General features: G+C 46.5%; 1 pseudogene; it reads right to left on the bottom strand.

Moving 5' to 3' along the window:
* Window positions 1-16,500, bottom strand: part of LOC124024986 — a 72,783-nt pseudogene that overhangs the window by 15,294 nt on the left and 40,989 nt on the right.

Raw genomic sequence — 16,500 nt, 5'->3', positions numbered from 1 at the left:
TAAACATCACCCACGGCTGGGAGGGGATTGGACAGATCCAGGGAGAGGTTAGACATCACCCATGGCTGGGAGGGGATTGGACAGATCCAGGGAGAGGTTAGACATCACCCATGGCTGTGAGGGTTATATTGCAGTATTCTTGATCTCTGAACTTGTTATGAAGAGAATCAGTTTCCAATGATTTTAGAGTTAGACTTTTCCATGAAGACGACAAATGACAATGACAACTGTTGATGATAATGACAACTGTTGTTCCGCTATAATTCAAGAAAAGCCCTGTGTGACTTAATGGCTCCAGTCCAAACGATGTGTTATCATACAGGTATATACTGAGCATTCACCTGTTCATCCAGTAGCACTGCTGTTATTGACCAGTGTTCCACTCAGGGACTAAGCTGTCCCCTCCCTCCCTCCCTCCCTGCCTCTCCTCCCTCCCTGCCTCTCCTCCCTCCCGCTCCTATTCTCCTCCCATTCCCTCTCCTATTCGCCTCCCATTTTCTCTCCTATTCTCCTCCCGCTCCTATTCTCCTCCCTCCCTCTCCTATTCTCCTCCCTCCCTCTCCTATTCTCCTCCCATTCCCCCTCCTATTCCCCTCTCTCTCCTATTCTCCTCCCGTTCCCTCTCCTATTCTCCTCCCATTCCCTCTCCTATTCTCCTCCCATTCCCTCTCCTATTCTCCCCCCTCCCTCTCCTATTCTCCTCCCATTCCCTCTCCTATTCTCCTCCCATTCCCTCTCCTATTCTCCTCCCATTCCCTCTCCTATTCTCCTCCCATTCCCTCTCCTATTCTCCTCCCATTCCCTCTCCTATTCTCCTCCCATTCCCTCTCCTATTCCCCTCTCTCTCCTATTCTCCTCCCATTCCCTCTCCTATTCTCCTCCCATTCCCTCTCCTATTCCCCTCCCATTCCCTCTCCCATTCCCCTCCCATTCCCTCTCCTATTCCCCTCCCATTCCCTCTCCCATTCTCCTCCCATTCCCTCTCCTATTCCCCTCCCATTCCCTCTCCTATTCTCCTCCTATTCCCTCTCCTATTCCCCTCTCTCTCCTATTCCCTCTCTTATTCCCTCTCCTATTCCCTCTCCTATTCCCCTCTCTCTCCTATTCCCTCTCCTATTCCCCTCTCTCTCCTATTCCCTCTCTTATTCCCTCTCCTATTCCCTCTCCTATTCCCCTCTCTCTCCTATTCCCTCTCCTATTTCCTCTCCTATTCCCCTCCCTTCTTCTCACCTGTTCGTCCAGTAGTTGTTGAATTATTGACCAGTATTCCACTCAGGGACTGAACCTCGACCCCGTACAGCTGTCCTGGTACCAGACCCTGAAAGTCCAGCTCAGTGACGTGTTTGGGGACAGGTCTGGTCTCCAGAAGGTGTGATCCCTGGGATAGGGACACTGTGTACATGTCCACGTCCCCATCACCAGGGGTCCAGGACACCCTCAGGCTGGCAGCCTGGTCCCCTGGCCGGGCATGGAGGTTCCTCACCTGGCTGGGGACTGGGGGGGTTGAGAGAGAAGGCAGAGAGACAGGAGTAAAGGGGGGGGGGGGATGGAGATGGGTCACAATGTGGATCACTTGTAAAAAAATAAGTTGAAGACCGGCCAAAAAAACAACGTGGTGTTTTTTCATTTTAAAATCTTTAGATGATGTTCTACGGAATGAAGTGATAACAAAAGGTTAGATGATGTTCTACGGAATGAAGTGATAACAAAAGGTTAGATGATGTTCTACGGAATGAAGTGATAACAAAAGGTTAGATGATGTTCTACGGAATGAAGTGATAACAAAAGGTTAGATGATGTTCTACGGAATGAAGTGATAACAAAAGGTTAGATGATGTTCTACGGAATGAAGTGATAACAAAAGGTTAGATGATGTTCTACGGAATGAAGTGATAACAAAAGGTTAGATGATGTTCTACGGAATGAAGTGATAACAAAAGGTTAGATGATGTTCTACGGAATGAAGTGATAACAAAAGGTTAGATGATGTTCTACAGAATGAAGTGATAACAACAGGTTAGATGATGTTCTACGGAATGAAGTGATAACAACAGGTTAGATGATGTTCTACGGAATGAAGTGATAACAAAAGGTTAGATGATGTTCTACGGAATGAAGTGATAACAAAAGGTTAGATGATGTTCTACGGAATGAAGTGATAACAAAAGGTTAGATGATGTTCTACAGAATGAAGTGATAACAAAAGGTTAGATGATGTTCTACGGAATGAAGTGATAACAAAAGGTTAGATGATGTTCTACGGAATGAAGTGATAACAAAGGTTAGATGATGTTCTACGGAATGAAGTGATAACAAAAAGGTTAGATGATGTTCTACAGAATGAAGTGATAACAAAAGGTTAGATGATGTTCTACGGAATGAAGTGATAACAAAAGGTTAGATGATGTTCTACAGAATGAAGTGATAACAACAGGTTAGATGATGTTCTACGGAATGAAGTGATAACAACAGGTTAGATGATGTTCTACGGAATGAAGTGATAACAAAAGGTTAGATGATGTTCTACGGAATGAAGTGATAACAAAAGGTTAGATGATGTTCTACGGAATGAAGTGATAACAAAAGGTTAGATGATGTTCTACAGAATGAAGTGATAACAAAAGGTTAGATGATGTTCTACGGAATGAAGTGATAACAAAAGGTTAGATGATGTTCTACGGAATGAAGTGATAACAAAAGGTTAGATGATGTTCTACGGAATGAAGTGATAACAAAAGGTTAGATGATGTTCTACAGAATGAAGTGATAACAAAAGGTTAGATGATGTTCTACGGAATGAAGTGATAACAAAAGGTTAGATGATGTTCTACAGAATGAAGTGATAACAAAAGGTTAGATGATGTTCTACGGAATGAAGTGATAACAAAAGGTTAGATGATGTTCTACGGAATGAAGTGATAACAAAAGGTTAGATGATGTTCTACGGAATGAAGTGATAACAAAAGGTTAGATGATGTTCTACGGAATGAAGTGATAACAACAGGTTATTCTGTTGTTTTACCTGAAATACCTGTGACTGAAATGCTATGAAACACATTGTGAGGTTATTTGGAAAACCAAGCAGCTGCCCACTCTGTTCCCCTACTGACCTGTCCTGCCCTCGATGAACTGAGGTCTCTGGTTGGGTCCACTGAAGGTGGACACCACCATCTTGTACAGGCGTCCCGGGGTGAGCGAAGCCAGGCGGTGGTGACGGGCCTCGTTGCCCAGGGTTACGGGCGGGTAAACCCGCGTGTCGTTGAAGAGGATCTGGACCTCGTAGTGATCAACGTCCCCCAGCGCTGGAGACCATGTGACCATCAGATCACCTGTACCACTGTCACCCAGGGCCAGGCTCCGCACCGCAGAGGGGACTACGGAGACAGTCAAATACAACTTTATTTCAACATTTCAACTATTCACAGAACACTAAAGGGCTCAATGGTTTGGTTGGCTGAGTGGAATCTGACCCATGATGCCCACTAGTTTAAGGTTAACTTTGCGCTGCCAAAATGTTACTGAATGTGATCGTAGGTACAATTCTCATGCGCCGAATTCTAGATATCACACCTACAAATTCTTCCAAATAAGTTGTATATTGGTTTTCCGTGGACTTGGCCACACAGAAAACTCAGCAGCAAAGCATTTTACTGAAACCTTCTACCAACACTGCAGTAGCAACAGACACAGACTCACAGACTGTAGTTAATAGACTCACACGTTCTCCCATCAATAGAAACACTGGACTGGTACTCTCAGACTGTAGTTAATAGACTCTCAGACTGTAGTTAATAGACTCACACGTTCTCCCATCAATAGAAACACTGGACTGGTACTCTCAGACTGTAGTTAATAGACTCACAGACTGTAGTTAATAGACTCTCAGACTGTAGTTAATAGACTCTCAGACTGTAGTTAATAGACTCACAGACTGTAGTTAATAGACTCTCAGACTGTAGTTAATAGACTCACACGTTCTCCCATCAGTAGAAACACTGGACTGGTACTCTCCGCTCCAGGTGCTGACAGTGACTGTATAAAGCCTCCCGGGGACCAGGGAGCTGAACACACAGTCGTTCTGCGAGCGCGCCACCGTCTGGTTCTGGACGACCGTGTTGTTGTACTTAATGACCACCTCGTAACGGTCCAAGTCTCCGGACGCATGGCGCCAGTAGACTTTCAGGAAGTCATCCCTGGCAGAGTGGATGGCGTTGGGGTTCTGGACACTGGAGGGTTCTGGGTAGAAGAGATTTCATCAGGTCAAGAGGTCAAGTAGGTAGGATGTGGGGTGTTTTTCATTAAACACAACACCGTTGTCATTTTAAGAGACACACGTTTTCTCCAAAAATGTTCCATACCAATTGAACAATTTGTCACCTAGATTACCAGAAAAGAAATCTATATTAACACATTCATCCATGTAAGTAGATGAATATATACAGTGAATTCAGAAAGTATTCAGACCCCTGGACCTTTTCCACAGTTTGTTACGTTACAGCCTCATTCTAAATTGGAATGACTCATTTTTTCCCCTTCATCAATCTACACACAATACCCCATAATGGCATCACAATACCCCATAATGGCATCACAATACCCCATAATGACATCACAATACCCCATAATGACATCACAATACCCCATAATGGCATCACAATACCCCATAATGGCATCACAATACCCCATAATGACATCACAATACCCTATAAGGACATCACAATACCCCATAATGGCATCACAATACCCTATAATGACATCACAATACCCCATAATGGCATCACAATACCCTATAATGACATCACAATACCCCATAATGGCATCACAATACCCCATAATGGCATCACAATACCCTATAATGACATCACAATACCCCATAATGGCATCACAATACCCCATAATGGCATCACAATACCCCAAAATGGCATCACAATACCCCATAATGGCATCACAATACCCCATAATGGCATCACAATACCCCATAATGGCATCACAATACCCCATAATGGAATCACAATACCCCATAATGGCATCACAATACCCCATAATGGCATCACAATACCCCATAATGGCATCACAATACCCTATAATGACATCACAATACCCCATAATGGCATCACAATACCCCATAATGGCATCACAATACCCCATAATGGCATCACAATACCCTATAATGACATCACAATACCCCATAATGGCATCACAATACCCCATAATGGCATCACAATACCCTATAATGACATCACAATACCCCATAATGGCATCACAATACCCTATAATGACATCACAATACCCCATAATGACATCACAATAACCCATAATGACATCACACTACCCCATAATGGCATCACAATACCCCATAATGGCATCACAATACCCTATAATGACATCACAATACCCCCATGCTGGCAAAGCAAAAACAGGTTTTTAGACATTTTGATCATTTATAAAGAATGTAACACATTTCCATAAGTATTCAGACCCTTTACTCAGTGCTTTGTTGAAGCACCTTTGGCAGCGATTACAGCCTCAAGTCTTCTTGGGTATGAAGCTACAAACTTGGCACATCTGTATTTGGGGAGTTTCTCCCGTTCTTCTCTGTAGATCCTCTCAAGCTCTGTCAGGTTGGCTGAGAAGCATCACTGTATAGCTGTTTTCAGGTCTCTCTAGAGGTGTCCGAACGGGTTCAAGTCCGGGCTCTGGCTGGGCCACTCAAGGACATTCAGAGACTCCTGCGTTGTTTTGGCTGAGGGCTAAGGGTTGTTGTCCTGTTGGAAGGTGAACTTTCATCCCAGTCTGAGGTCCTGAGCGTTCTGGAGAAGGTTTTCATCAAGGATCTCTCTGTACTTTGCTCCATTCATCTTTCCATTAATCTTGACTAGTCTCCCAGTCCCTGCTGCTGAAAAACATCCCCACAGTATGATGCTGTCACCACTATGCTTCACCGTAGGGATGGTGCCAGGTTTCCTCCAGACATGACGCTTGGCATTCAAGCCAAAGAGTTCAATATTGGTTTCACCAGACCAGAGAATATTGTTTCTCATTTTCTGAGTCTTTAGGTGCCTGTTGGCAAACTCCAAGCAGGCTGTCATGTGTCTTTTTACTGAGGAGTGGCTTCCATCTGGCCACTCTACCATAAAGGCCTGATTGGTGGAGTGCTGCAGAGATAGTTGTCCTTGTGGAAGGTTCTCCCATCTCCACAGAGGAACTCTGGAGCTCTGTTAGAGTGACCATAGGGTTATTGGTCACATCCCTGACCAAGGACTTTCTCCCCCAATTGCTCAGTTCGGCCGGGCGGCCAGCTCTAGGAAGGGTGTTGGTGGTTCAATACGTCTTCCATTTAAGAATGATGGAGGCCACTGTGTTCTTGGGGACCTTCAATGCTGCTGAAATCTGTTGGTACCCTTCCCCAGATCTGTGCCTCGACAGAGCTTGGTTATTGCTCTGACATGCACTGTCAACTGTGGGACCTTATATAGACAGGCGTGTCCCTTTCCAAGTCATGTCCAATCAATTGAATTTACCACAGGTGGTCTCCAATCAAGTTGTTGAAACATCTCAAGGATGATCAATGGAAACAGGATGTAACTGAGCTCAATTTAGAGTCTCACAGAAAAGGGTCTGAATACTTATTAAGGTATTTAAGTTTTTTATTTTTTACTAAAACCTGTTTTCGCTTTGTCATTATGGGGTATTGTATGTAGATTGATGGGAGGAGATGTGATTTTAATCCATTTTAGAGAAAGGCTGTAATGTAACAAAATGTGTAAAAAGTCAAAGGGGTCTGAATACGTTCAGAACGCACCGTGAACAGAGTGAGAGACGGTGATCAAGATGAGGGGCCCAAGAGACAGTGGACAGTGATCAAGATGAGGGGCCCAAGAGACAGTGATCAAGATGAGGGGCCCAAGAGACAGTGATCAAGATGAGGGGCCCAAGAGACAGTGATCAAGATGAGGGGCCCAAGAGACAGTGATCAAGATGAGGGGCCCAAGAGACAGTGATCAAGATGAGGGGCCCAAGAGACAGTGATCAAGATGAGGGGCCCAAGAGACAGTGATCAAGATGAGGGGCCCAAGAGACGGTGATCAAGATGAGGGGCCCAAGAGACAGTGATCAAGATGAGGGGCCCAAGAGACAGTGATCAAGATGAGGGGCCCAAGAGACAGTGATCAAGATCAAGATGGGGGCCCAAGAGACAGTGATCAAGATGAGGGGCCCAAGAGACAGTGATCAAGATGAGGGGCCCAAGAGACAGTGATCAAGATGAGGGGCCCAAGAGACAGTGATCAAGATGAGGGGCCCAAGAGACAGTGATCAAGATGAGGGGCCCAAGAGACAGTGATCAAGATGAGGGGCCCAAGAGACAGTGATCAAGATGAGGGGCCCAAGAGACAGTGATCAAGATGAGGGGCCCAAGAGACAGTGATCAAGATGAGGGCCCAAGAGACAGTGATCAAGATGAGGGGCCCAAGAGACGGTGATCAAGATGAGGGGCCCAAGAGACAGTGATCAAGATGAGGGGCCCAAGAGACAGTGATCAAGATGAGGGGCCCAAGAGACAGTGATCAAGATGAGGGGCCCAAGAGACAGTGATCAAGATGAGGGGCCCAAGAGACAGTGATCAAGATGAGGGGCCCAAGAGACAGTGATCAAGATGAGGGGCCCAAGAGACAGTGATCAAGATGAGGGGCCCAAGAGACAGTGATCAAGATGAGGGGCCCAAGAGACAGTGATCAAGATGAGGGGCCCAAGAGACAGTGATCAAGATGAGGGGCCCAAGAGACAGTGATCAAGATGAGGGGCCCAAGAGACAGTGATCAAGATGAGGGGCCCAAGAGACAGTGATCAAGATGAGGGGCCCAAGAGACAGTGATCAAGATGAGGGGCCCAAGAGACAGTGATCAAGATGAGGGGCCCAAGAGACAGTGATCAAGATGAGGGGCCCAAGAGACAGTGATCAAGATGAGGGGCCCAAGAGACAGTGATCAAGATGAGGGGCCCAAGAGACAGTGATCAAGATGAGGGGCCCAAGAGACAGTGATCAAGATGAGGGGCCCAAGAGACAGTGATCAAGATGAGGGGCCCAAGAGACAGTGATCAAGATGAGGGGCCCAAGAGACAGTGATCAAGATGAGGGGCCCAAGAGACAGTGATCAAGATGAGGGGCCCAAGAGACAGTGATCAAGATGAGGGGCCCAAGAGACAGTGATCAAGATGAGGGGCCCAAGAGACAGTGATCAAGATGAGGGGCCCAAGAGACAGTGATCAAGATGAGGGGCCCAAGAGACAGTGATCAAGATGAGGGGCCCAAGAGACAGTGATCAAGATGAGGGGCCCAAGAGACAGTGATCAAGATGAGGGGCCCAAGAGACAGTGATCAAGATGAGGGGCCCAAGAGACAGTGATCAAGATGAGGGGCCCAAGAGACAGTGATCAAGATGAGGGGCCCAAGAGACAGTGATCAAGATGAGGGGCCCAAGAGACAGTGATCAAGATGAGGGGCCCAAGAGACAGTGATCAAGATGAGGGGCCCAAGAGACAGTGATCAAGATGAGGGGCCCAAGAGACAGTGATCAAGATGAGGGGCCCAAGAGACAGTGATCAAGATGAGGGGCCCAAGAGACGGTGTGTGTTGGTTTGTAATGCCTGCATCGGTGTGTGTTGGTTTGTAATGCCTGCATCGGTGTGTGTTGGTTTGTAATGCCTGCATCTGTGTGTGTTGGTTTGTAATGCCTGCATGTGTGTGTGTTGGTTTGTAATGCCTGCATCTGTGTGTGTTGGTTTGTAATGCCTGCATCTGTGTGTGTTGGTTTGTAATGCCTGCATCTGTGTGTGTTGGTTTGTAATGCCTGCATCTGTGTGTGTTGGTTTGTAATGCCTGCATCTGTGTGTGTTGGTTTGTAATGCCTGCATCTGTGTGTGTTGGTTTGTAATGCCTGCATCTGTGTGTGTTGGTTTGTAATGCCTGCATCTGTGTGTGTTGGTTTGTAATGCCTGCATCTGTGTGTGTTGGTTTGTAATGCCTGCATCTGTGTGTGTTGGTTTGTAATGCCTGCATCTGTGTGTGTTGGTTTGTAATGCCTGCATCTGTGTGTGTTGGTTTGTAATGCCTGCATCTGTGTGTGTTGGTTTGTAATGCCTGCATCTGTGTGTGTTGGTTTGTAATGCCTGCATCTGTGTGTGTTGGTTTGTAATGCCTGCATCTGTGTGTGTTGGTTTGTAATGCCTGCATCTGTGTGTGTTGGTTTGTAATGCCTGCATCTGTGTGTGTTGGTTTGTAATGCCTGCATCTGTGTGTGTTGGTTTGTAATCTGCCTGCATCTGTGTGTGTGGTGTTGCCTGTTTGTTTGTAATGCCTGCATCTGTGTGTGTTGGTTTGTAATGCCTGCATCTGTGTGTGTTGGTTTGTAATGCCTGCATCTGTGTGTGTTGGTTTGTAATGCCTGCATCTGTGTGTGTTGGTTTGTAATGCCTGCATCTGTGTGTGTTGGTTTGTAATGCCTGCATCTGTGTGTGTTGGTTTGTAATGCCTGCATCTGTGTGTGTTGGTTTGTAATGCCTGCATCTGTGTGTGTTGGTTTGTAATGCCTGCATCTGTGTGTGTTGGTTTGTAATGCCTGCATCTGTGTGTGTTGGTTTGTAATGCCTGCATCTGTGTGTGTTGGTTTGTAATGCCTGCATCTGTGTGTGTTGGTTTGTAATGCCTGCATCTGTGTGTGTTGGTTTGTAATGCCTGCATCTGTGTGTGTTGGTTTGTAATGCCTGCATCTGTGTGTGTTGGTTTGTAATGCCTGCATCTGTGTGTGTTGGTTTGTAATGCCTGCATCTGTGTGTGTTGGTTTGTAATGCCTGCATCTGTGTGTGTTGGTTTGTAATGCCTGCATCTGTGTGTGTTGGTTTGTAATGCCTGCATCTGTGTGTGTTGGTTTGTAATGCCTGCATCTGTGTGTGTTGGTTTGTAATGCCTGCATCTGTGTGTGTTGGTTTGTAATGCCTGCATCTGTGTGTGTTGGTTTGTAATGCCTGCATCTGTGTGTGTTGGTTTGTAATGCCTGCATCTGTGTGTGTTGGTTTGTAATGCCTGCATCTGTGTGTGTTGGTTTGTAATGCCTGCATCTGTGTGTGTTGGTTTGTAATGCCTGCATCTGTGTGTGTTGGTTTGTAATGCCTGCATCTGTGTGTGTTGGTTTGTAATGCCTGCATCTGTGTGTGTTGGTTTGTAATGCCTGCATCTGTGTGTGTTGGTTTGTAATGCCTGCATCTGTGTGTGTTGGTTTGTAATGCCTGCATCTGTGTGTGTTGGTTTGTAATGCCTGCATCTGTGTGTGTTGGTTTGTAATGCCTGCATCTGTGTGTGTGGTTTGTAATGCCTCTGCATCTGTGTGTGTTGGTTTGTAATGCCTGCATCTGTGTGTGTTGGTTTGTAATGCCTGCATCTGTGTGTGTTGGTTTGTAATGCCTGCATCTGTGTGTGTTGGTTTGTAATGCCTGCATCTGTGTGTGTTGGTTTGTAATGCCTGCATCTGTGTGTGTTGGTTTGTAATGCCTGCATCTGTGTGTGTTGGTTTGTAATGCCTGCATCTGTGTGTGTTGGTTTGTAATGCCTGCATCTGTGTGTTGGTTTGTAATGCCTGCATCGGTGTGTGTTGGTTTGTAATGCCTGCATCTGTGTGTGTTGGTTTGTAATGCCTGCATCTGTGTGTGTTGGTTTGTAATGCCTGCATCTGTGTGTGTTGGTTTGTAATGCCTGCATCTGTGTGTGTTGGTTTGTAATGCCTGCATCTGTGTGTGTTGGTTTGTAATGCCTGCATCTGTGTGTGTTGGTTTGTAATGCCTGCATCTGTGTGTGTTGGTTTGTAATGCCTGCATCTGTGTGTGGTTTGTAATGTTTGTGTGTTGGTTTGTAATGCCTGCATCTGTGTGTGTTGGTTTGTAATGCCTGCATCTGTGTGTGTTGGTTTGTAATGCCTGCATCTGTGTGTGTTGGTTTGTAATGCCTGCATCTGTGTGTGTTGGTTTGTAATGCCTGCATCTGTGTGTGTTGGTTTGTAATGCCTGCATCTGTGTGTGTTGGTTTGTAATGCCTGCATCTGTGTGTGTTGGTTTGTAATGCCTGCATCTGTGTGTGTTGGTTTGTAATGCCTGCATCTGTGTGTGTTGGTTTGTAATGCCTGCATCTGTGTTTGTGTGTTGGTTTGTAATGCCTGCATCTGTGTGTGTTGGTTTGTAATGCCTGCATCTGTGTGTGTTGGTTTGTAATGCCTGCATCTGTGTGTGTTGGTTTGTAATGCCTGCATCTGTGTGTGTTGGTTTGTAATGCCTGCATCTGTGTGTGTTGGTTTGTAATGCCTGCATCTGTGTGTGTTGGTTTGTAATGCCTGCATCTGTGTGTGTTGGTTTGTAATGCCTGCATCTGTGTGTGTTGGTTTGTAATGCCTGCATCTGTGTGTGTTGGTTTGTAATGCCTGCATCTGTGTGTTGGTTTGTAATGCCTGCATCGGTGTGTGTTGGTTTGTAATGCCTGCATCTGTGTGTGTTGGTTTGTAATGCCTGCATCTGTGTGTGTTGGTTTGTAATGCCTGCATCTGTGTGTGTTGGTTTGTAATGCCTGCATCTGTGTGTGTTGGTTTGTAATGCCTGCATCTGTGTGTGTTGGTTTGTAATGCCTGCATCTGTGTGTGTTGGTTTGTAATGCCTGCATCTGTGTGTGTTGGTTTGTAATGCCTGCATCTGTGTGTGTTGGTTTGTAATGCCTGCATCTGTGTGTGTTGGTTTGTAATGCCTGCATCTGTGTGTGTTGGTTTGTAATGCCTGCATCTGTGTGTGTTGGTTTGTAATGCCTGCATCTGTGTGTTGGTTTGTAATGCCTGCATCTGTGTGTGTTGGTTTGTAATGCCTGCATCTGTGTGTGTTGGTTTGTAATGCCTGCATCTGTGTGTGTTGGTTTGTAATGCCTGCATCTGTGTGTGTTGGTTTGTAATGCCTGCATCTGTGTGTGTTGGTTTGTAATGCCTGCATCTGTGTGTGTTGGTTTGTAATGCCTGCATGTGTGTGTGTTGGTTTGTAATGCCTGCATCTGTGTGTGTTTGGTTTGTAATGCCTGCATCTGTGTGTGTTGGTTTGTAATGCCTGCATCTGTGTGTGTTGGTTTGTAATGCCTGCATCTGTGTGTGTTGGTTTGTAATGCCTGCATCTGTGTGTGTTGGTTTGTAATGCCTGCATCTGTGTGTGTTGGTTTGTAATGCCTGCATGTGTGTGTCTTGGTGTGTAATGTGTGTGTGTGTGTGTGTGTGTGTGTGTGTGTGTGTGTGTGTGTGTGTGTGTGTGTGTGTGTGTGTGTGTGTGTGTGTGTGTGTGTGTGTGTGTGTGTGTGTGTGTGTGTGGTGGTGTGTGTGAGACCTACGTGTACGAGCCGTCACCACCGTGTTGTTCTGGAAGCTGCCGCTGCGGGTTGCTATGGAGACGGTGTACAGCCTCCCTGACTTGAGGGAGTTAAACACACACTCTGGGCTTGCCTTAGAAACCACCAGGTTGTGTACGGTCCTGTCGCGGTCCTTCAGTAGGACCAGGTAACTGTCCACATCTCCCGACCGCTGGCTGCCACGACACCCCCAGGAAGTCTGGACGACCGTTGTTACTGACCGTGACCTCTCCGACCGCAGCTGGTACTGAGGAGGGAAATCGGTCATCGACAGAGAGGACACAGACACACACATGTTAGAGATAGAAGTCTGGACGACCGTTGTTACCGACCGTGACCTCTCCGACCGCAGCTGGTACTGAGGAGGGAAAAGGAGGGGGGCAGAGACCGGTCATCGACAGAGAGGACACAGACACACACATGTTAGAGATAGAAGTCTGGACGACCGTTGTTACTGACCGTGACCTCTCCGACCGCAGCTGGTACTGAGGAGGGAAAAGGAGGGGGGCAGAGACCGGTCGTCGACAGAGAGGACACAGACACACACATGTTAGAGATAGAAGTCTGGACGACCGTTGTTACCGACCGTGACCTCCCCGACCGCAGCTGGTACTGAGGAGGGAAAAGGAGGGGGGCAGAGACCGGTCGTCGACAGAGAGGACACAGACACACACATGTTAGAGATAGAAGTCTGGACGACCGTTGTTACCGACCGCAGCCGTCACTGAGAAGGGACAGAAGGACAAAACGGTTGTGAGGTCGATTGGGGTTAAAATCCTTTCGAACCTCAAAACTGTGTTGCCTTCTGAGCTAAAGGCTTTCATGCTGTTTGGCTCACATGAATTACTCCTACAACACACCAGTGATGATTTGAATTGAATAGACGGACTTGATTACATGTGGCATTTAATGTGACATTCAGATACCCGGTGTGACAGGAAAGGTTTAGTTCAAGTGTCCTTTGTTATTATCCCGTTAGCTGACAGTTAGCCGAAGGTTGTCTGAATGTTATCTGAAAGTGGTGTTTTTGTTTTCATCAACCCTTGGCCCCGGACTCTGAAGTTAATTAAAAGGAGGAAGCTGTGGGGCCCCGAAATAGCCAGAACTTTCCTGGGGAAGACAATTGAGATCGGACAAGGAAGTCTTTGAACGGGACCTTGGAGAGTTGTTTTGTAGTTGACACAAAGCTTCCTGAACATTCCAGACATTCTCTTTGTATTGGAAAACAATATTACGTTTCTCTCTCTGAGATTGTATCTTATAATTAATGTTGGTTAGCAATCACTATAACAATGAGTGATTTACTCCGATGGTCAGACACCTACCCTTAAACGACCATCTCTAAGCATAGAATAAAGCTTGGCCATTACTATATCACATACACACATAAACAGCTGTAATGGACAAGACCACCAGGAAGAACATACAGATCAACCCCCAAAACAAACGCCTGGCTCACGTGTCGGTCAGTCGATGTTAATAATGTGGACGATACAGTTGAGTAAATGCATAAAGATGAACTGTTCCTGATATTTAACTTACCAGTGCGTCCCTCAGCCACGGCCTGCTTCGACACCATCCCACCACTGACAGTACTGACCACCAGGCTGTAGGAGGCGCCAGGCCTGAGGTCTCTGAGCTGCAGAGAGGTGGTGTTGGCTGGGACGGTGTGGTTCTGCACAGCCCGGTTGTTGTGGAGGAGCTGCAGGCTGCAGAAGTCCAGATCTCCAGGGGGGAGTTCCCAGCTGGCCTGTAACCTGTCCACGTGGCCCTGGTTGCTCAGGTGGACACGCCTCACCTCCAGAGGTACTGCAGACAGAAAGGCTCAGTTACTGTCAGGCTCCATTTGTAAACAAAGCCTATTTTCATCTCAGCAGGCTCATTATTAGCCTTTGTGTGTCAGACTTCATCTGAAGATTCCATTTTGTGAAGAAAATAAACTGAGACAAAGTAAAAAACATCCCTGTACATGCTGCCTCAAAGTCTGATTGGATAAATACAGTGTTACCATAGTGATGACCTCAACAACAAAGGGACAGTATCATGGAGTCCCTCTGATTGGATAAATACAGTGTTACCGTAGAGATGACCTCAGCTACAAAGGGACAGTATCATGGAGTCCCTCTGATTGGATAAATACAGTGTTACCGTAGAGATGACCTCAGCTACAAAGGGACCGTATCATGGAGTCCCTCTGATTGGATAAATACAGTGTTACCGTAGAGATGACCTCAGCTACAAAGGGACAGTATCATTGAGTCCCTCTGATTGGATAAATACAGTGTTACCGTAGAGATGACCTCAGCTACAAAGGGGCAGTCCCTCTGTTTTAGTGTGTTGTGTATAAATATCCATACAGGTGCTATAGCAACCCTCTCACCTGTCCTCCCTAGCACAGACACAGAGCTGTTGAGTTCCCCGCTCTTGGTTGTCACGGTAATGGTGAACACGCGTCCAGGCATGAGCACGTTGAAGGTGCACTCCCTCATGTCACGGGTCAGGTCTCTCGTGGCAACCGTGGCATTGCCATGGCGGAGCTCCACGGCGTAGCCGTCCCTGGCTGAGTTGGGGGCGTGACTCCACAGGGCGCTGAGGGAGGTCTCACAGCATGGCGGATATGAAGCTCTGAGACGGGCTTAGGAGCTGAGAGAGAGAGAGAGAGAGAGAGAGAGAGAGAGAGAGAGAGAGAGAGAAAGAGAGAGAGAGAGAGAGAGAGAGAGAGAGAGAGAGAGAGAGAGAGCATGGCACGAGAGAGAGAGAGACAAACAAACAGAGAGCACGAGAGAAAGAGAGAGACAGAGAGAGAGAGAGACAGGGGGTGTTGGATTAAGGGAAAGACAGAAGGGGAGAAAGAAGGTTTGCAGAAATAGAGAGAACAATGAGATGAAGAGTCATGATGATGAGTTCTCTTATCATTCTTACTGATGCCAGTACTTTCTCCTACTCCATTATGTTGTTGTGTAGCCTACCTATTCCTCTGTGGCAGTACTCCACAGTGCCTTGCTCCCCAGTGCTCTCCACCATGACCCCAGCCCTGTAGGTCCTCCCAGGAACCAGTCCCAGGCCAGAGAAGGTGTACTCCACCACTTCTTTCTCCACGGTCCTGTTATCCAGAGTCTGGGTCCCATTTAACAGCAGCACCCTGTACTTATCCCAGTCTCCACCAGGGGGAGCCCACATCACCTTCAGAGAGTTGGAGTCATCCAGCGCCTCCATAGAGAGCTGGGACACTTTACCTGGGACTGGGACGGAGAGAAGAAGAAAGACCTGTTAAAGGCACAGTCTGGAGTATTTCATTTTGTTCATTTATATTAGCAGCTCTCAAAAGGCAGGAAGTAAGAACCCTGAAGGCGTCAGCATGCTTCAGTTCGGGCTGGCGCCTTTTCCGAACGAACCTGCTCGCATAATCCCTCAAAAGACCTTTGGTTAAAAGGTCTCTGAATTTCCTTGAGAAGTACAGTACCTGTTTGTCCATTTTGAGATGCTGTAAATCGTCTAAAATAATCTAAGATCAAACTCAAGAAATCATTTTGACATTCGTTGTGTAATTTTACATCTAATGAAGATGTTCGGTGCATTATTTCTCATTGAAAATATTGGCATTAAAAAACAGTCTTCTCGTTGAATGACAGCAAAGACTTTATTGAAGAATCCCTGCTGTTGACCAATCACAGACGAAGAGTTATGGCCTCCAGAACAAACATGTGGTGCCAAAACACCTGAAAAACCACAAAACCCCTCACCTGAGAACAAAACACCTCACCTGAGAACAAAAACCCTCACCTGAGAACAAAACCCCCCACCTGAGAACAAAACCCCTCACCTGAGAACAAAACCCCTCACCTAAGAACAAAACCCTCACCTGAGAACAAAAAACCCTCACCTAAGAACAAAACCCCTCACCTGAGAACAAAACCCTCACCTGAGAACAAAACCCTCACCTGAGAACAAAACCCCTCACCTGAGAACAAAACCCTCACCTGAGAACAAAACCCCACCTCACCTGAGAACAAAACCCCTCACCTGAGAACAAAACCCCTCACCTGAGAACAAAACCCTCACCTGAGAACAAACCCCCT

The sequence above is a fragment of the Oncorhynchus gorbuscha genome, unplaced genomic scaffold (assembly GCF_021184085.1).
Source record: "Oncorhynchus gorbuscha isolate QuinsamMale2020 ecotype Even-year unplaced genomic scaffold, OgorEven_v1.0 Un_scaffold_2106, whole genome shotgun sequence".
NCBI lineage: Eukaryota > Metazoa > Chordata > Actinopteri > Salmoniformes > Salmonidae > Oncorhynchus > Oncorhynchus gorbuscha.
Note: the sequence above shows the minus strand (reverse complement) of the source record. Positions and strands in the feature narration are given on the sequence as shown.